General features: G+C 44.5%; 1 pseudogene; it reads right to left on the bottom strand.

Annotated features, from left to right (window-relative positions):
- Positions 1-1,941: 1,941 nt before the first annotated feature.
- Positions 1,942-21,176, bottom strand: LOC123732561 (high mobility group protein B2-like; annotated as a pseudogene).
- Positions 21,177-22,095: the final 919 nt, after the last annotated feature.

Here is a 22,095-nt window from a genome sequence, read left to right as displayed (position 1 = left end):
GTCTCTCTAGGTGGTCTAGATCTATACTGGTTCTATCTACACTAACATGAGGTGGTGTCTCTCTAGGTGGTCTAGATCTATACTGGTTCTATGAGGTGGTGTCTCTCTAGGTGGTCTAGATCTATATTGGTTCTATCTCCACTAACATGAGGTGGTGTCTCTCTAGGTGGTCTAGATCTATACTGGTTCTATGAGGTGGTTTCTCTCTAGGTGGTCTAGATCTATACTGGTTCTATGAGGTGGTGTCTCTCTAGGTGGTCTAGATCTATACTGGTTCTATCTCCACTAACATGAGGTGGTGTCTCTCTAGGTGGTCTAGATCTATACTGGTTCTATCTACACTAACATGAGGTGGTGTCTCTCTAGGTGGTCTAGATCTATACTGGTTCTATGAGGTGGTGTCTCTCTAGGTGGTCTAGATCTATACTGGTTCTATCTCCACTAACATGAGGTGGTGTCTCTCTAGGTGGTCTAGATCTATACTGGTTCTATGAGGTGGTGTCTCTCTAGGTGGTCTAGATCTATACTGGTTCTATGAGGTGGTGTCTCTCTAGGTGGTCTAGATCTATATCCCCCAAGCCATAATACTCCTGAACATCTAATCAAATGGCCACCAGACCCCTCTTTTACTCTGCTGCTACTCTCTGTTTATTATCTATGCATAGTCACTTTAACTCTACCTACATGTACATATTACCTCAATTACCTCCACTAACCTGTACCCCCTCACATTGACTCTGTAGCGGTGCCCCCTGTATATAGTCTCATTACTATCCGGTACCCCCTGTATATAGTCTCATTACTATCCGGTACCCCCTGTATATAGTCTCATTACTATCCGGTACCCCCTGTATATAGTCTCATTACTAACCGGTACCCCCTGTATATAGTCTCATTACTAACCGGTACCCCCAGTATATAGTCTCATTACTAACCGGTACCCCCCTTTATATAGTCTCATTACTAACCGGTACCCCCCTGTATATAGTCTCATTACTAACCGGTACCCCCCTGTATATAGTCTCATTACTAACCGGTACCCCCCTGTATATAGTCTCATTACTAACCGGTACCCCCTGTATATAGTCTCATTACTAACCGGTACCCCCTGTATATAGTCTCATTACTAACCGGTACCCCCAGTATATAGTCTCATTACTAACCGGTACCCCTCTGTATATAGTCTCATTACTAACCGGTACCCCCAGTATATAGCCTCATTACTAACCGGTACCCCCTGTATATAGTCTCATTATTAAACTGTACCCCCTGTATATAGCCTCATTAATAACCGGTACCCCCTGTATATAGCCTCATTACTAACCGGTACCCCCTGTATATAGTCTCAATATTAACCTGTACCCCCTGTATATAGCCTCATTAATAACCGGTACCCCCTGTATATAGCCTCATTACTAACCGGTACCCCCTGTATATACCCTCATTACTATCCGGTACCCCCTGTATATAGTCTCATTACTAACCGGTGCCCTCTGTATATAGTCTCATTACTAACCGGTACCCCCTGTATATAGTCTCATTATTAACCGGTGCCCCCTGTATATAGTCTCATTACTAACCGGTACCCCCTGTATATAGTCTCATTATTAACCAGTGCCCCCTGTATATAGTCTCATTACTAACCGGTACCCCCTGTATATAGCCTCATTACTAACCGGTACCCCTGTATATAGTCTCATTACTAACCGGTACCCCCCTGTATATAGCCTCATTACTAACCGGTACCCCCTGTATATAGTCTCATTACTAACCGGTACCCCCTGTATATAGTCTCATTACTAACCGGTACCCCTGTATATAGTCTCATTACTAACTTTAGTTTAGTATTTAGGCTATTGTTATCTTACCGCTGCTCTTTGATTATTTGTTACATTTACTGCATCATGTCATGTGTTGGAACAGGATAATACACAGAAAACATTTTCAGAATCATAATTTTTTTATTTTTTATTATAAAAGTCAATTTCTACATAGTTGTTGTTTCAGGACACATTTTTTTTTTTTTTCATTTAAAAAATAAAAATCAAAAATCAAAAACAAAAATAAAGTGTATATTTTTAAAAGAGGCTGTAGCGTCGACACAGCTCTGTTACAACACGTGATAACAATGTAGAGAGGCTGAACGCTACGAGGACCACACACAACCCTGGGAACAACAACCTTCTACAAAACAACACCGAATGAAGACACCCACAACGTTCAGCTCTTATTCAACCCCCCAACAGAGGTCTGCTATTGGACATGTTGGCCCACAGCAACTGTTTCCAGGGTTACGGATGTTTTTTTTTTTTTTGCGATGACGACTATTCAGTTACGGCGGTGATATTACGAGTCCCCCCCTGTTAAGGTTGTGTCTGGTCCAGTCCAGCTCTAACTAACCAACCCCCTTGACCTAACTAACCTTTTGACCTCTGGTCAGCCCCTCAAACCCTGCAGGGTCACTGACAGGGCACACACATAACTTTCAGCCAATCAGATGATTCCTTCCTCTGGCCCGTTAGGATTCCGGTGAGAACTGGGTTCGTTTTAGCTCGCCGCGACCCTGGGAGGCGGAGTTTCCACTTTTAGGACCAATGGGGAAATCCGAGTCTCAAAAGAAAATGCGCAAACTCCGCCCCGCTAGGCGAGCGCTAAATCGAACGCACCAATCCAAACAGGCACGAACGCTACGCTAACGCTTTACTCATCATCGTCGTCGTCCTCGTCATCGTCGTCCTCCAGGTCATCGTCGTCCTCGTCGTCGCCACCGGCCATGGCGTGGGGCATCATACCGGACGAACCACCGGGACCGGGTCGCATCGGCACCCGCTTAACGTTCGCACCGGGACGGTACGCAGCCATATCCTACACACACAGAGATGGAGTTATGATGGGGTACAGCTGGTATGATGGGATGTGGTGGGGTACAGGTGGTATGATGGGGTACAGCTGCCAGTCTCTAACAGGTGGTATGATGGGGTACAGGTGGTATGATGGGGTACAGGTGGTATGATGGGGTACAGCTGCCAGTCAGTATAGAGCAGTGAATGAATCTTGGATCCGTCATCCCAGAACCAGATATATTTATCGTCCCAGGGACAACAGGACGGCCATCATGAAATGTAATTGGTTGTAATTGTAACGTTGTAATATTTTCTAGGCCAACCATCCTCCAGGAGAGCCTTAATTAACCTCTCTAGGGTAGGGGGCAGTATTTTCACGGCCGGATGAAAAAACGTACCCAAATTAAACGGCCTACTACTCTGGCCCAGAAACTAGAATATGCAAATTATTAGTAGATTTGGATAGAAAACACTCTAACGTTTCTAAAACTGTTTGAATGGTGTCTGTGAGTATAACAGAACTCATATGGCAGGCAAAACACTGAGAAGATGACAACCAGGAAGTGGCCTGTCATCCAATTTGTTGCCCTTCTTTTACCTCTCTATCGAATATACACCATCTAAGCTGTCACGTTACACTTTGCAAGGCTTCAATTGGTTCTCTAAAGAAAGTGGATTGAAGGGTCTGCTGTCTCTGGGCAGGTCACAGGAGCTCACTTTGTGAGTGGTCAGCCTGATGACATGGAATCTGGAGAGGCACGAGCACGAGTCCTAGCCATTTTTTCTCTTCGTTTTTGAATGAATACAGCGTCGTCCGGTTGGTATATTATCGCTACTTTATGAGAAAAATAGCATAACAATTGCTTTTAAACAGCGTTTGACATGCTTCTAAGTACGGTAAAGGTACATTAAGATTTTTTTTTGTCTCGAAATGCGCCCGCGCGTCACCGCATGAACAAAACGCAGGTATTACATTTACGTCATTTAGCAGACGCTCTTATCCAGAGCGACTTACAGTTAGTTATTGGACATAACTAAGGAGTATTTTTAACAAAACCAACATTTGTTATTGAAGTAGCAGTCCTGGGAGTGCATTCTGACGAAGAACAGCAAAGGTAATCCAATTGTTCTACTATTATTTCTGAGTTCAGAGAGGCGACGTTGGCGGGTGTCTGAAAAGCTAGCCTGAATAGCTAGCCTGTGATGGCCGAGCTCAGAATATTGCAAAATGTGCTTTCGCCGAAAAGCTATTTTAAAATCTGACAAAGCGATTGCATAAAGGAGTTCTGTATCTATAATTCTTAAAATAATTGTTATGTTTTTTGTGAACATTTATCGTGAGTAATTTAATAAATTCACCAGAAGTTTTCGGTATGTTTGCTAGTTCTGAACGTCACATGCTAATGTAAAAAGCTGGTTTTTGATATAAATATGAACTTCATTGAATAAAACATGCATGTATTGTATAACATAATGTCCTAGGAGTGTCATCTGATGAAGGTTACTGCATTTAGCTGTGTTTTGTGCTTTTGTGACATATATGCTTGCTTGAAAAATGGCTGTGTGACTCTTTGTCCTGACATAATCTAATGTTTTGCTTTCGCTGTAAAGCCTTTTTGAAATCAGACAACGTAGTTGGATTAACGAGAGTCATATCTTTCAAATGGTGTAAAATAGTCATATGTTTGAGAAATTGAAGCTATAGCATTTTTTTAAGGCTTTTGTATTTCGCGCCACACTGGATGCTGCTCATATTTGCTATTTGCTAGCGGAACGTCTATCCTCAACAGGGTCATTTTGCACTTCCTAAGGCTTCCACTAGATGTCAACAGTCTTTAGAAAGTTGTTTGAGGCTTCTATGGTGAATTTTGAGGGAATAACAGCCGGTTCAAGCGGTGGACTGTCTGAGGTCATGTAGTTACTTCATGCGCGTTCACGCATGGCTAGCATTTTTTTATTTTTCTTCTGTAATGAATCCGCTATTGTCCGGTTGGAATATTATCGATTATTTATGTTAAAAACACCCTAAGGATTGATTGTAAACATCGTTTGACATGTTTCTACAAACGGTAATGGAACTTTTGAGCTTTTCGTCTATTGATTTGCGCCCCCGCCTCGTGCCTTTGGAATAGTGTTCTGGACCCGCCAACAAAATGGAGGTATTTGGACATAAATTATGGACTTTATCGAACAAATTAACATTTCTTGTGGAAGTGGGCGACTGCATTCCGCCGAGGATCAGCAAAGGTAAGGAAAGAGTTATAACACTAATTTAGAGTTTTGTTGATGCCATGACTTGGCGGGTAGCTGTATAGCTTAGCATTGATGGCTGAGCTCTGTACTCAGAATATTGAACAATGTGCTTTCTCCGTAAAGTTATTTTGAAATCTGACAAAGCGGTTGCATTAAGAAGTAGTGTATCTATAATTCTTTAATTAATTGTTATATATTTCGTAAACGTTTATGATGAGTATTTTTGTAAATTAATGTGCACATTCACCGGAAGTTTTGGGAGGCAAACATTTTCTGAAAATCACGCGCCAATGTAAAATGCTGTTTTTGGATATAAATATGAACTTGATCGAACAAAACATACATGTATTGTGTAACATGATGTCCTAGGAGTGTCATCTGATGAAGATCGTCAAAGGTTAGTGCTTAATTTTAGCTGTATTTCTGGTTTTTGTGACGCCTCTCCTTTCTAGGAAAATTCTAACAGTTTTAGAAACTTCAGAGTGTTTTCTATCCAAATCCAATAATATGCAAATATTTGACTCTGGGCCCGAGTATTAGGCAGTTTACTCTGGGCACGCTTTTCATCCGAAATTGAAAATACTGCCCCCTATACCCTAAAAAGTTAATACATTTTGATACATTACAGCCTTATTTTAAAATGGATTAAATAAATAAAAATGTAATCAGCAATCTACACACAATACCCCATAATGACAAAGAGAAATAAGGTTTTAAGAAATGTTTTCAAATTGATGAAAAATAAAAACACATACCGTATTTACATAAGTATTCAGACCCTTTGCTATGAGACTCGAAATTGAGCTAAAATGCATCCTGTTTCCATTGATCACCCTTGAGATGTTTCTACAACTTGATTGGACTCCACCTGTGGTAAATTAAATTGATTGGACATGATTTGGAAAGGCACACACACCTGTCTATATAAGGTCCCACAGTTTACAGTGCACGTCAGAGCATAAACCAAGCCATGAGGTCGAAGGAATTGTCCGTAGAGCTCCGAGACAGGATTGTGTTGAGGCACATATCTGGGGAAGGGTACCAAACGATGTCTGTAGCATTGAAGGTCTCCAAGAACACAGTGGCCTCCATCATTCTTAAATGGAAGAAGTTTGGAACAACCAAGACTCTTCCTAGACCTGGCCGCCCGGCCAAACTGAGCAATCGGGGGAGAAGAGAAGTGGCTTGGTCTGAGCAAGAACCCTTGCTCCAGAGTTCCTCTGTGGAGATGGGAGAACCTTCCAGAAGGACAACCATCTCTGCAGCACTCCACCAATCAGGCCTTTATGGTAGAGTGGCCAGACGGAAGCCACTCCTCAGTAAAAGGCACATAACAGCCTGCTTGGAGTTTGCCAAAAGGCACCTAAAGGACTCTCTGACCATGAGAAACAAGATTCTCTGGTCTGATGAAACCAAGATTGAACTCTTTGGCCTGAATGCCAATTCTGTCTGGAGGAAACCTGGCACCATCCCTACGGTGAAGCATGGTGGTGGCAGCATCATGCTGTGGGGATGTTTTTCAGAGGCAGGGACTGGGAGACTAGTCAGGATCAAGGGAAAGATGAATGGAGCAAAGTACAGAGAGATCCTTGATGAAAACCTGCTCCAGAGCGCTCAGGACCTCAGACTGGGGTGAAGGTTCACCTTCCAACAGGACAACAACCCTAAGCACACAGCCAAGACAACGCAGGAGTGGCTTCGGGACAAGTCTCTGAATGACCTTGAGTGGCCCAGCCAGAGCCCGGACTTGAACCCGATCGAACATCTCTGGAGAGACCTGAAAATAACTGTGCAGCGACACTCCCCATCCAACCTGACAGAGCTTGAGAGGATCTGCAGAGAAGAATGGGAGAAACTCCCCAAATACAGGTGTGCCAAGCTTGTAGCATCATACCCAAGAAGACTCGAGGCTGTAATCGCTGCCAAAGGTGCTTCAACAAAGAACTGAGTAAAAGGTCTGAATACTTTTGTAAATGTAACGTTTTCTCCAAATGTTTTATATACATTTACAAAAATGTCTAAAAAACATTTTTTTGCTTTGTCATTATGGGGTATTGTGTGTAGATTGATGATTTAATCCATTTTAGAATAAGGCTGTAACGTTACAAAATGTGGAAAAAGGTCAAGGGGTCTGAATACTTCCTGAATACACTGTATATCTGATTTTCTATGGTAAAAAGATACTAATGCATTTTTTTTTTTTTAAAGTGGTTCCTTGCATTGTGTAAAAATGGTGTTACAGAGATTATGGACAAGCAAAACAATATGTCCTACTTGTCCTGAGGACAAATGTGTAAAAAAGCGAATGTGAAGCCGTGTTAAAATCAGAGGCAGTACCTTGTCGTATTTCTCCCTCAGTCGGAGAGCCTTCTCTTCAAACGGCTGTTTCTGGGTCGGAGTCTGTTGACCCCACATGATCCCCAGCTTCTTAGCGCACTCTCCTATAGAGCAGCCTGGAGAGAACAATACATACATTATATATACATATATATATATATACACACTACTACTACTACTACACTCTCCTATAGAACAGCCTGGAGACAATAATATACATTATATATACACTACTACACTCTCCTATAGAGCAGCCTGGAGACAATAATATACATTATATATACACTACTACACTCTCCTATAGAGCAGCCTGGAGACAATAATATACATTATATATACACTACTACACTCTCCTATAGAGCAGCCTGGAGACAATAATATACATTATATATACACTACTACACTCTCCTATAGAACAGCCTGGAGACAATAATATACATTATATATACACTACTACACTCTCCTATAGAGCAGCCTGGAGACAATAATATACATTATATATACACTACTACACTCTCCTATAGAGCAGCCTGGAGACAATAATATACATTATATATACACTACTACACTCTCCTATAGAGCAGCCTGGAGACAATAATATACATTATATATACACTACTACACTCTCCTATAGAACAGCCTGGAGACAATAATATACATTATATATACACTACTACACTCTCCTATAGAGCAGCCTGGAGACAATAATATACATTATATATACACTACTACACTCTCCTATAGAGCAGCCTGGAGACAATAATATACATTATATATACACTACTACACTCTCCTATAGAGCAGCCTGGAGACAATAATATACATTATATATACACTACTACACTCTCCTATAGAGCAGCCTGGAGACAATAATACATACAGTATTATATACTACTACTACTACTACCTCCTATAGAACAGCCTGGAGAGAACAATATATACAGTATTATATACACTACTACACTCTCCTATAGAACAGCCTGGAGAGAATAATATATTGTATTATAAATACTACTACTACTACTACACTCTCCTATAGAACAGCCTGGAGACAATAATACATACAGTATTATATACTACACTCTCCTATAGAACAGCCTGGAGACAATAATACATACAGTATTATATACTACTACTACTACTACCTCCTATAGAACAGCCTGGAGACAATAATACATACAGTATTATATACTACTACTACTACACTCTCCTCTAGAACAGCCTGGAGACAATAATACATACAGTATTATATACTACTACTACTACTACCTCCTATAGAACAGCCTGGAGACAATAATACATACAGTATTATATACTACTACTACTACTACCTCCTATAGAACAGCCTGGAGAGAACAGTGAAGAGGCGACTCCGGGATGCTGGCCTTCTAGGCAGAGTTCCTCTGTCCAGTGTCTGTGTTCTTCTGCCCGTCTTAATCTTTTCTTTTTATTGGCCAGTCTGAGATATGGCTTTTTCTCTGCAACTCTGCCTAGAAGACCAGCATCCCGGAGTCGCCTCTTCGCTGTTGACGTTGAGACTGGTGTTCTGCGGGTACTATTTAATGAAGCTGCCAGTTGAGGACTTGTGAGTCGTCTGTTTTTCAAACTAGACACTCTAATGTACTTGTCCTCTTGCTCAGTTGTGCACCGGGGCCTCCCACTCCTCTTTCTATTCTGGTTAGAGCCAGTTTGAGCTGTTCTGTGAAGGGAGTGGTACACAGCGCTGTACGAGATCTTCAGTTTCTTGGTAATTTCTCACATGGAATAGCCTTCATTTCTCAGAACAAGAATAGACTTGTTGCAAAAGGGTTTTCTAACGATCAATTAGCCCTTTAAAATGATAAACCTGGATTAGCCAACACAACGTGCCATTGGAACACAGGAGTGATGGTTGCTGATAATGGGCCTATGTCAATATTCCATTTAAAATCAGGCGTTTCCAGCTACAATAGTCATTTACAACATTAACAATGTCTACACTGTATTTCTGATCAATTTGATGTTATTTTAATGGACAAAAATTGTTATTTTCGTTCAAAAACAAGGACATTTATGTGAACCCAAACCTTTGAACAGTAGAGTATATATAATAATGTATATATTATTGGCTCCAGGCTGTTCTATAAGAGGTAGTAGTATGTACAGTTGAAGTCGGAAGTTTACATACACTTTAGCCAAATACATTTAAACTCAGTTTTTCACAGTTTCTGACATTTAATCCTAGTAAATATTCCCTGTCTTAGGTCAGTTAGGATCACCACTTTATTTTAATAATGTGAAACGTCAGAATAATAGTAGAGAGAATGATTTATTTCAGCTTTTATTTCTTTCATCACATTCCCAGTGGGTCAGAAGTTTACGTACACTCAATTAGTATTTGGTAGCATTGCCTTTAAATTGTTTAACTTGGGTCAAACATTTCGGGTAGCCTTCCACAAGCTTCCCACAATAAGTTGGGTGAATTTTGGCCCATTCCTCCTGACAGAGCTGGTGTAACTGAGTCAGGTTTGTAGGCCTCCTTGCTCGCACACGCTTTTTCAGTTCTGCCCACAAAATTTATATAGGATTGAGGTCAGGGCTTTGTGTTGGCCACTCCAATACTTGACTTTGTTGTCCTTAAGCCATTTGGCCACAACTTTGGAAGTATGCGACCAAGCTTTAACTTCCTGACTGATGTCTTGAGATGTTGCTTCAATATATCCACATAATTTTCCTCCTCATGTCATCTATTTGTGAAGTGCACCAGTCACTCCTGCAGCAAAGCACCCCCACAACATGATGCTGCCTCCCCCGTGCTTCACGGTTGGGATGGTGTTCTTCAGCTTGCAAGCCTCCCCCTTTTTCCTCTAAACATAACGATGGTCATTATGGCCAAACAGTTCTATTTTTGTTTCTTCAGACCAGAGGACATTTCTCCAAAAAGTACGATCTTTGTCCCCTTGTGCAGTTGCAAACCGTAGTCTGGCTTTTTTATGGCGGTTTTGGAGCAGTGGCTTCTTCCTTGCTGAGCGGCCTTTCAGGTTATGTCGATATAGGACTAGTTTACTGTGGATATAGATACTTTTGTACCTGTGGGAACTGGGAACTCCTGGTAGTAATACCATCATCATTAGTGACCCTGGGAACTCCTGGTAGTAATACTATCATCATTAGTGACCCTGGGAACTCCTGGTAGTAATACTATCATCATTAGTGACCCTGGGAACTCCTGGTAGTAATACTATCATCATTAGTGACCCTGGGAACTCCTGGTAGTAATACTATCATCATTAGTGACCCTGGGAACTCCTGGTAGTAATACTATCAGTGACCCTGGGAACTCCTGGTAGTAATACTATCATCATTAGTGACCCTGGGAACTCCTGGTAGTAATACTATCATCATTAGTGACCCTGGGAACTCCTGGTAGTAATACTATCATCATTAGTGACCCTGGGAACTCCTGGTAGTAATACTATCATCATTAGTGACCCTGGGAACTCCTGGTAGTAATACTATCATCATTACCTGGGAACTCCTGGTAGTAATACTATCATCATTAGTGACCCTGGGAACTCCTGGTAGTAATACTATCATCATTAGTGACCCTGGGAACTCCTGGTAGTAATACTATCATCATTAGTGACCCTGGGAACTCCTGGTAGTAATACCATCATCATTACCTGGGAACTCCTGGTAGTAATACTATCATCATTAGTGACCCTGGGAACTCCTGGTAGTAATACTATCATCATTAGTGACCCTGGGAACTCCTGGTAGTAATACTATCAGTGACCCTGGGAACTCCTGGTAGTAATACTATCATCATTAGTGACCCTGGGAACTCCTGGTAGTAATACTATCATCATTAGTGACCCTGGGAACTCCTGGTAGTAATACTATCATCATTAGTGACCCTGGGAACTCCTGGTAGTAATACCATCATCATTAGTGACCCTGGGAACTCCTGGTAGTAATACTATCATCATCATTACCTGGGAACTCCTGGTAGTAATACTATCATCATTAGTGACCCTGGGAACTCCTGGTAGTAATACTATCATCATTAGTGACCCTGGGAACTCCTGGTAGTAATACTATCATCATTAGTGACCCTGGGAACTCCTGGTAGTAATACTATCATCATTAGTGACCCTGGGAACTCCTGGTAGTGATACTATCATCATTAGTGACCCTGGGAACTCCTGGTAGTAATACTATCATCATTAGTGAACCTGGGAACTCCTGGTAGTAATACTATCATCATCAGTGACCCTGGGAACTCCTGGTAGTAATACTATCATCATTAGTGAACCTGGGAACTCCTGGTAGTAATACCATCATCATTAGTGACCCTGGGAACTCCTGGTAGTAATACTATCATCATTAGTGACCCTGGGAACTCCTGGTAGTAATACTATCATCATTAGTGACCCTGGGAACTCCTGGTAGTAATACTATCATCATCATTAGTGACCCTGGGAACTCCTGGTAGTAATACCATCATCATCAGTGACCCTGGGAACTCCTGGTAGTAATACCATCATCATCATTACCTGGGAACTCCTGGTAGTAATACTATCATCATTAGTGACCCTGGGAACTCCTGGTAGTAATACTATCATCATTAGTGACCCTGGGAACTCCTGGTAGTAATACTATCATCATTAGTGACCCTGGGAACTCCTGGTAGTAATACTATCATCATTAGTGACCCTGGGAACTCCTGGTAGTAATACCATCATCATTACCTGGGAACTCCTGGTAGTAATACTATCATCATTAGTGACCCTGGGAACTCCTGGTAGTAATACCATCATCATTAGTGACCCTGGGAACTCCTGGTAGTAATACTATCATCATTAGTGACCCTGGGAACTCCTGGTAGTAATACTATCATCATTACCTGGGAACTCCTGGTAGTAATACTATCATCATTAGTGAACCTGGGAACTCCTGGTAGTAATACTATCATCATTAGTGACCCTGGGAACTCCTGGTAGTAATACTATCATCATTAGTGACCCTGGGAACTCCTGGTAGTAATACTATCATCATTAGTGACCCTGGGAACTCCTGGTAGTAATACTATCATCATTAGTGACCCTGGGAACTCCTGGTAGTAATACTATCATCATTAGTGACCCTGGGAACTCCTGGTAGTAATACTATCATCATTACCTGGGAACTCCTGGTAGTAATACTATCATCATTAGTGACCCTGGGAACTCCTGGTAGTAATACCATCATCATTACCTGGGAACTCCTGGTAGTAATACTATCATCATTAGTGACCCTGGGAACTCCTGGTAGTAATACCATCATCATTACCTGGGAACTCCTGGTAGTAATACTATCATCATTAGTGACCCTGGGAACTCCTGGTAGTAATACTATCATCATTAGTGACCCTGGGAACTCCTGGTAGTAATACCATCATCATCATTACCTGGGAACTCCTGGTAGTAATACTATCATCATTAGTGACCCTGGGAACTCCTGGTAGTAATACTATCATCATTAGTGACCCTGGGAACTCCTGGTAGTAATACTATCATCATTAGTGACCCTGGGAACTCCTGGTAGTAATACTATCATCATTAGTGACCCTGGGAACTCCTGGTAGTAATACTATCATCATTAGTGACCCTGGGAACTCCTGGTAGTAATACTATCATCATTAGTGACCCTGGGAACTCCTGGTAGTAATACTATCATCATTAGTGAACCTGGGAACTCCTGGTAGTAATACTATCATCATCATTACCTGGGAACTCCTGGTAGTAATACTATCATCATTAGTGACCCTGGGAACTCCTGGTAGTAATACTATCAGTGACCCTGGGAACTCCTGGTAGTAATACCATCATCATTAGTGAACCTGGGAACTCCTGGTAGTAATACTATCATCATTAGTGACCCTGGGAACTCCTGGTAGTAATACTATCATCATTAGTGACCCTGGGAACTCCTGGTAGTAATACCATCATCATTAGTGACCCTGGGAACTCCTGGTAGTAATACTATCATCATTAGTGACCCTGGGAACTCCTGGTAGTAATACTATCATCATTAGTGACCCTGGGAACTCCTGGTAGTAATACTATCATCATTAGTGACCCTGGGAACTCCTGGTAGTAATACTATCATCATTAGTGACCCTGGGAACTCCTGGTAGTAATACTATCATCATTAGTGACCCTGGGAACTCCTGGTAGTAATACTATCATCATTAGTGACCCTGGGAACTCCTGGTAGTAATACCATCATCATTAGTGACCCTGGGAACTCCTGGTAGTAATACCATCATCATTAGTGACCCTGGGAACTCCTGGTAGTAATACTATCATCATTAGTGACCCTGGGAACTCCTGGTAGTAATACTATCATCATTAGTGACCCTGGGAACTCCTGGTAGTAATACTATCATCATTAGTGACCCTGGGAACTCCTGGTAGTAATACCATCATCATCAGTGACCCTGGGAACTCCTGGTAGTAATACCATCATCATTAGTGACCCTGGGAACTCCTGGTAGTAATACTATCATCATTAGTGACCCTGGGAACTCCTGGTAGTAATACTATCATCATCATTACCTGGGAACTCCTGGTAGTAATACTATCATCATTAGTGACCCTGGGAACTCCTGGTAGTAATACTATCATCATTACCTGGGAACTCCTGGTAGTAATACTATCATCATTAGTGACCCTGGGAACTCCTGGTAGTAATACCATCATCATTACCTGGGAACTCCTGGTAGTAATACCATCATCATTAGTGAACCTGGGAACTCCTGGTAGTAATACTATCATCATTAGTGACCCTGGGAACTCCTGGTAGTAATACTATCATCATTAGTGACCCTGGGAACTCCTGGTAGTAATACTATCATCATTAGTGACCCTGGGAACTCCTGGTAGTAATACTATCATCATTAGTGACCCTGGGAACTCCTGGTAGTAATACTATCATCATTAGTGACCCTGGGAACTCCTGGTAGTAATACTATCATCATTACCTGGGAACTCCTGGTAGTAATACTATCATCATTAGTGACCCTGGGAACTCCTGGTAGTAATACCATCATCATTAGTGACCCTGGGAACTCCTGGTAGTAATACCATCATCATTAGTGACCCTGGGAACTCCTGGTAGTAATACCATCATCATTAGTGACCCTGGGAACTCCTGGTAGTAATACTATCATCATTAGTGACCCTGGGAACTCCTGGTAGTAATACTATCATCATTAGTGACCCTGGGAACTCCTGGTAGTAATACTATCATCATTAGTGACCCTGGGAACTCCTGGTAGTAATACTATCATCATTAGTGACCCTGGGAACTCCTGTGTAATCATCCATTAGTGACCCTGGGAACTCCTGGTAGTAATACTATCATCATCATCATCATCATCATTACCTGGGAACTCCTGGTAGTAATACTATCATCATCATCATCATCATCATTACCTGGGAACTCCTGTTTGACCGTCGGACGGAACTCTGCTGAGAACACGAAAAAGGCAGACCTGGGGGAAGAAGAGGAAGGGAGGGGAGTTAGAGGGAAGCAGGGTAATGTGATGGAGGGAAGCAGGGTAATGTGATGGAGGGAGGAGGGTTAGAGGGAAGCAGGGTAATGTGATGGAGGGAGGAGGGTTAGAGGGAAGCAGGGTAATGTGATGGAGGGAGGGAAGCAGGGTAATGTGATGGAGGGAGGGGAGTTAGAGGGAAGCAGGGTAATGTGATGGAGGGAGGGGAGTTAGAGGGAAGCAGGGTAATGTGATGGAGGGAAGCAGGGTAATGTGATGGAGGGAGGAGGGTTAGAGGGAAGCAGGGTGATGTGATGGAGGGAGGAGGGTTAGAGGGAAGCAGGGTAATGTGATGGAGGGAAGCAGGGTTAGAGGGAAGCAGGGTAATGTGATGGAGGGAGGGAAGCAGGGTAATGTGATGGAGGGAGGGGAGTTAGAGGGAAGCAGGGTAATGTGATGGAGGGAGGGGAGTTAGAGGGAAGCAGGGTAATGTGATGGAGGGAAGCAGGGTAATGTGATGGAGGGAGGAGGGTTAGAGGGAAGCAGGGTGATGTGATGGAGGGAGGAGGGTTAGAGGGAAGCAGGGTAATGTGATGGAGGGAAGCAGGGTAATGTGATGGAGGGAGGAGGGTTAGAGGGAAGCAGGGTAATGTGATGGAGGGAGGAGGGTTAGAGGGAAGCAGGGTAATGTGATGGAGGGAGGAGGGTTAGAGGGAAGCAGGGTAATGTGATGGAGGGAGGAGGGTTAGAGGGAAGCAGGGTAATGTGATGGAGGGAGGAGGGTTAGAGGGAAGCAGAGTAATGTGATGGAGGGAGGGAAGCAGGGTAATGTGATGGAGGGAGGGGAGTTAGAGGGAAGCAGGGTAATGTGATGGAGGGAGGAGGGTTAGAGGGAAGCAGGGTAATGTGATGGAGGGAGGAGGGTTAGAGGGAAGCAGGGTAATGTGATGGAGGGAGGGAAGCAGGGTAATGTGATGGAGGGAGGAGGGTTAGAGGGAAGCAGGGTGATGTGATGGAGGGAGGGGAGTTAGAGGGAAGCAGGGTAATGTGATGGAGGGAGGAGGGTTAGAGGGAAGCAGGGTAATGTGATGGAGGGAGGAGGGTTAGAGGGAAGCAGGGTAATGTGATGGAGGGAGGAGGGTAATGTGATGGAGGGAGGAGGGTTAGAGGGAAGCAGGGTATATGTGATGGAGGGAGGAGGGTTAGAGGGAAGCAGGGTAATGTGATGGAGGGAGGAGGGTTAGAGGGAAGCAGGGTAATGTGATGGAGGGAGGAGGGTTAGAGGGAAGCAGGGTAATGTGATGGAGGGAGGAGGGTTAGAGGGAAGCAGGGTAATGTGATGGAGGGAGGGAAGCAGGGTAATGTGATGGAGGGAGGGGAGTTAGAGGGAAGCAGGGTAATGTGATGGAGGGAGGGGAGTTAGAGGGAAGCAGGGTAATGTGATGGAGGGAAGCAGGGTGATGTGATGGAGGGAGGAGGGTTAGAGGGAAGCAGGGTGATGTGATGGAGGGAGGAGGGTTAGAGGGAAGCAGGGTAATGTGATGGAGGGAAGCAGGGTGATGTGATGGATGGAGGAGGGTTAGAGGGAAGCAGGGTAATGTGATGGAGGGAGGAGGGTTAGAGGGAAGCAGGGTAATGTGATGGAGGGAGGGGAGTTAGAGGGAAGCAGGGTAATGTGATGGAGGGAGGGGAGTTAGAGGGAAGCAGGGTAATGTGATGGAGGGAGGAGGGTTAGAGGGAAGCAGGGTGATGTGATGGAGGGAGGAGGGTTAGAGGGAAGCAGGGTAATGTGATGGAGGGAAGCAGGGTAATGTGATGGAGGGAGGAGGGTTAGAGGGAAGCAGGGTAATGTGATGGAGGGAGGAGGGTTAGAGGGAAGCAGGGTAATGTGATGGAGGGAGGAGGGTTAGAGGGAAGCAGGGTAATGTGATGGAGGGAGGAGGGTTAGAGGGAAGCAGGGTAATGTGATGGAGGGAGGAGGGTTAGAGGGAAGCAGGGTAATGTGATGGAGGGAGGGAAGCAGGGTAATGTGATGGAGGGAGGGGAGTTAGAGGGAAGCAGGGTAATGTGATGGAGGGAGGAGGGTTAGAGGGAAGCAGGGTAATGTGATGGAGGGAGGGGAGTTAGAGGGAAGCAGGGTAATGTGATGGAGGGAAGCAGGGTAATGTGATGGAGGGAGGAGGGTTAGAGGGAAGCAGGGTGATGTGATGGAGGGAGGAGGGTTAGAGGAAGCAGGGTAATGTGATGGAGGGAAGCAGGGTGATGTGATGGATGGAGGAGGGTTAGAGGGAAGCAGGGTAATGTGATGGAGGGAGGAGGGTTAGAGGGAAGCAGGGTAATGTGATGGAGGGAGGAGGGTTAGAGGGAAGCAGGGTGATGTGATGGAGGGGAGTTAGAGGGAAGCAGGGTGATGTGATGGAGGGAGGGGAGTTAGAGGGAAGCAGGGTGATGTGATGGAGGAGAGTTAGAGGGAAGCAGGGTAATGTGATGGAGGGAGGGGAGTTAGAGGAAGCAGGGTATATGTGATGGAGGGAGGAGGGTTAGAGGAAGCAGGGTAATGTGATGGAGGGAGGGGAGTTAGAGGAAGCAGGGTAATGTGATGGAGGGAGGGGAGTTAGAGGGAAGCAGGGTAATGTGATGGAGGGAGGAGGGTTAGAGGGAAGCAGGGTAATGTGATGGAGGGAGGAGGGTTAGAGGGAAGCAGGGTGATGTGATGGAGGGAGGGGAGTTAGAGGGAAGCAGGGTATATGTGATGGAGGGAGGAGGGTTAGAGGGAAGCAGGGTAATGTGATGGAGGGAGGGGAGTTAGAGGGAAGCAGGGTGATGTGATGGAGGGGAGTTAGAGGGAAGCAGGGTGATGTGATGGAGGGAGGGGAGTTAGAGGGAAGCAGGGTGATGTGATGGAGGAGAGTTAGAGGGAAGCAGGGTAATGTGATGGAGGGAGGGGAGTTAGAGGGAAGCAGGGTAATGTGATGGAGGGAAGGGAGTTAGAGGGAAGCAGGGTAATGTGATGGAGGGAGGAGGGTTAGAGGGAAGCAGGGTAATGTGATGGAGGGAGGGGAGTTAGAGGGAAGCAGGGTAATGTGATGGAGGTAAGCAGGGTAATGTGATGGAGGGAGGAGGGTTAGAGGGAAGCAGGGTAATGTGATGGAGGGAGGGGAAGCAGGGTAATGTGATGGAGGGAGGGGAGTTAGAGGGAAGCAGGGTAATGTGATGGAGGGAGGGGGGTTAGAGGGAAGCAGGGTTATGTGATGGAGGGAGGGGAGTTAGAGGGAAGCAGGGTGATGTGATGGAGGGAGGGAAGCAGGGTAATGTGATGGAGGGAGGGGAGTTAGAGGGAAGCAGGGTAATGTGATGGAGGGAGGGAAGCAGGGTAATGTGATGGAGGGAAGCAGGGTGATGTGATGGAGGGAGGAGGGTTAGAGGGAAGCAGGGTAATGTGATGGAGGGAGGGAAGCAGGGTAATGTGATGGAGGGAAGCAGGGTGATGTGATGGAGGAAGGGGAGTTAGAGGGAAGCAGGGTAATGTGATGGAGGGAAGCAGGGTGATGTGATGGAGGGAGGAGGGTTAGAGGGAAGCAGGGTAATGTGATGGAGGAAGGGGAGTTAGAGGGGAAGCAGGGTAATGTGATGGAGGGAGGAGGGTTAGAGGGAAGCAGGGTAATGTGATGGATGGAGGAGGGTTAGAGGGAAGCAGGGTAATGTGATGGAGGAAGGAGGGTTAGAGGGAAGCAGGGTAATGTGATGGAGGGAGGAGGGTTAGAGGGAAGCAGGGTAATGTGATGGAGGGAGGAGGGTTAGAGGGAAGCAGGGTAATGTGATGGAGGAAGGGGAGTTAGAGGGAAGCAGGGTAATGTGATGGAGGGAGGAGGGTTAGAGGGAAGCAGGGTAATGTGATGGAGGGAAGCAGGGTAATGTGATGGAGGGAGGAGGGTTAGAGGGAAGCAGGGTAATGTGATGGAGGGAGGGAAGCAGGGTAATGTGATGGAGGGTGGAGGGTTATAGGGAAGCAGGGTAATGTGATGGAGGGAGGAGGGTTATAGGGAAGCAGGGTAATGTGATGGAGGGAGGAGGGTTAGAGGGAAGCAGGGTATTGTGATGGAGGGAGGGGGGTTATAGGGAAGCAGGGTAATGTGATGGATATACAGTAGCGTGTGACTCCACGGGGGTCGTTTTGGAGCGTTGGGGTCCTTCTTCTTCCTGCCGCTCTTGGCCATCCCCTTGGGGGGACGTACCCCCTCATGTCCCTCTCATAGCGCACCTTGTCGTTCTTTGCCATATCCTCAAAACGACGCTTGTCAGTCGCAGTGGAAGCCTACACACAAACTCAGTTATAACTTCTTTATTACACACACAATTATTATGACACCGTTATTACAGACACCGCTATATAACAGACACCGCTATAACAGACACCGTTACAACAGACACTGTTATAACAGACACCGCTACAACAGACACCGTTATTACAGACACCGTTACAACAGACACCGTTACAACAGACACCGTTACAACAGACACCGTTATAACAGACACCATTATAACAGACACCATTATAACAGACACCGTTATATAACAGACACCGTTACAACAGACACCGTTATATAACAGACACCGTTACAACAGACACCGTTACAACAGACACCGTTATATAACAGACACCGTTATATAACAGACACCGCTATTACAGACACCGTTACAACAGACACCGTTACAACAGACACCGTTATAACAGACACCATTATAACAGACACCATTATAACAGACACCATTATAACAGACACCATTATAACAGACACCGCTACAACAGACACCGTTACAACAGACACCGTTATAACAGACACCGTTACAACAGACACCGTTACAACAGACACCGTTATATAACAGACACCGCTATTACAGACACCGTTAAAACAGACACCGTTATATAACAGACACCATTATAACAGACACCGCTATAACAGACACCGCTACAACAGACACTGTTAAAACAGGCACCGTTACAACAGACACCGCTACAACAGACACCGCTACAACAGGCACCGTTACAACAGACACCGCTATAACAGACACCGCTATAACAGACACCGTTACAACAGACACCGCTATAACAGACACCGTTACAACAGACACCGCTATAACAGACACCACTATAACAGACACCGTTATAACAGCCACCGTGGTTACACCGTGCTATAACACCTTGTGATGTGCGTGTTAATATTCACCCTCCATCTCTCTGAACACTGCTTGGAGAACTCTGCGAAGTTGACCGACTGATCGGGGTGTTTAATCTTCTGCTCCTCCCGGCAGGTCTGGACGAAGAAGGCGTAGGCTGACGTCTTGCCCTTGGGTTTATTAATGTCCCCTTTCACCATGGCGACAAGACTGACCGATACACGGGACAAAATAGACATTTATTATTATTAACTACAACAATTACGTTTGTTTTATTTTTTATTTTTATACAAGCGCATCTAGCTAAAGTGGCTAACTAGCTAGGCTCCACATCAGATAAAACGTCGTAAACATTTTTTTTTATAATAATTTGTAGACCAGTGTGCAGCTTAGACTGTAGAGGGTTTGCAGTGAGGTTAGCCCAGTTAGCCGCCACCTAGCATGCTAGCTCGTTGAGAACAATGGGCCCACCATTTGCTTCCCGCCTAACGCGCTGCTAACCTCATCCCATCCCCCAGCGCTAGCATTTATGCTAAAGATGCTAACGCTGCTAGCTTAAGGCTAGTTAACGTTAGCTAGTGTGTGGGGGGAAAAAATATGAGGAATCAAATTAGCAATCCTAAAGCAAGTTTATTTTACTTTATTAACTACATGTTAAATGTAGATGTAGCCAGGTAACGTTTTAGTGGATCGCTTTGTAGTTAGCTAACGTTAATAAACAGTAACAGTTAACGGTACAGTAACTTAGCAGAAAAAATACGAGCAAAACATGCAAGGGGAAACTAACGTTTTCTACAAATATTCAGGTACATTTTTAATGTAGAAAAAAAAGAAAGATTCCACTACTACTACTAACGTGTAATCTTTTCAATGACTTACTTTAACCGGTCAGATAGCAATAATTCGTCTCACGTCGTCGTCGTTATCGTTGTTGTTGTTGTTGTTGTTGTCGACGCTGTGTGCTTTGCTACGGAGGCCAGTTGATAGAGGTTCAAACTGGATGGAGCTCAGACCCGCCCCAGACCCGCCCCCGGACCGCTCCCGTTGGCTGATTACCGTCAGTTAGAACGCTGAGGGCGGGGACACGAGTGTTGAGATGGGCGGAGACTCGTCCCTGATTGGCCAGGGTGCGTTCGATTCAGCCTTGATTTGGTCCCAAACAGCCAACTCTGGACTACTGCACGCCGTGCGGCAGATTTTCGCCCTGGTTGAACGCGGTCGGTACGCCGTAGATGGACTGTTATTCTTATGTTTTTTTGTTGTTGTTGTTGTGCGGGTCTGTGATAGTTTATTACAAGCTGATTGACATCGGTACTAACCATGTCTGTCTGTCCGATCAGATCTAAACAATGTCCGCTACTTGTCTTGTTAGTAAGGTGGGGAGATATGATGAAGCAATTCACAACAATGAAAAGGACAAGAGGCTACAGATTGAAATCCTTTCTGGTTCACTTTGGCCAGAGGGGTGAAGCTGGTTTTAATGTCCATGGAGCGAAGCGGTAATTTACATAGCCTCTGCTTTGGTTTTCTATACTGAACAAAAATATAAACGCAACATTTTATTTAACTAGACAAATCAGTTAAGAAAAAAATTCTTATTTACAATGACAGCCCAGATGACACTGGGCAAATTGTGCACCGCCCTATGGGACTCCTAATCATGGCCAGTTATGATACAGCCTGGATTTGAACCAGGGTGGTCTGTAGTGACACCTCAAGCACTGAGATGCAGTGCCTTAGACCACAGCACCACTCAGGAGCCCAAGTGTCAGGCTCATGTTCCATGGGCTGAAATTAAAGATCCCAGAAATGTTCCATACACACCAAAAACTAATTTCTCTCAAAATGTTGTGCACAAATGTGTTTACATCCCTGTTAGTGAGCATTTCTCCTTTGATAAAGACACTCCATCCACCTGACAGGTCTGGCATATCAAGAAGCTGATTAAATAGCATTATCATTGGTCTC

This window comes from Salmo salar, unplaced genomic scaffold (genome assembly GCF_905237065.1).
Source record: "Salmo salar unplaced genomic scaffold, Ssal_v3.1, whole genome shotgun sequence".
NCBI lineage: Eukaryota > Metazoa > Chordata > Actinopteri > Salmoniformes > Salmonidae > Salmo > Salmo salar.
Note: the sequence above shows the minus strand (reverse complement) of the source record. Positions and strands in the feature narration are given on the sequence as shown.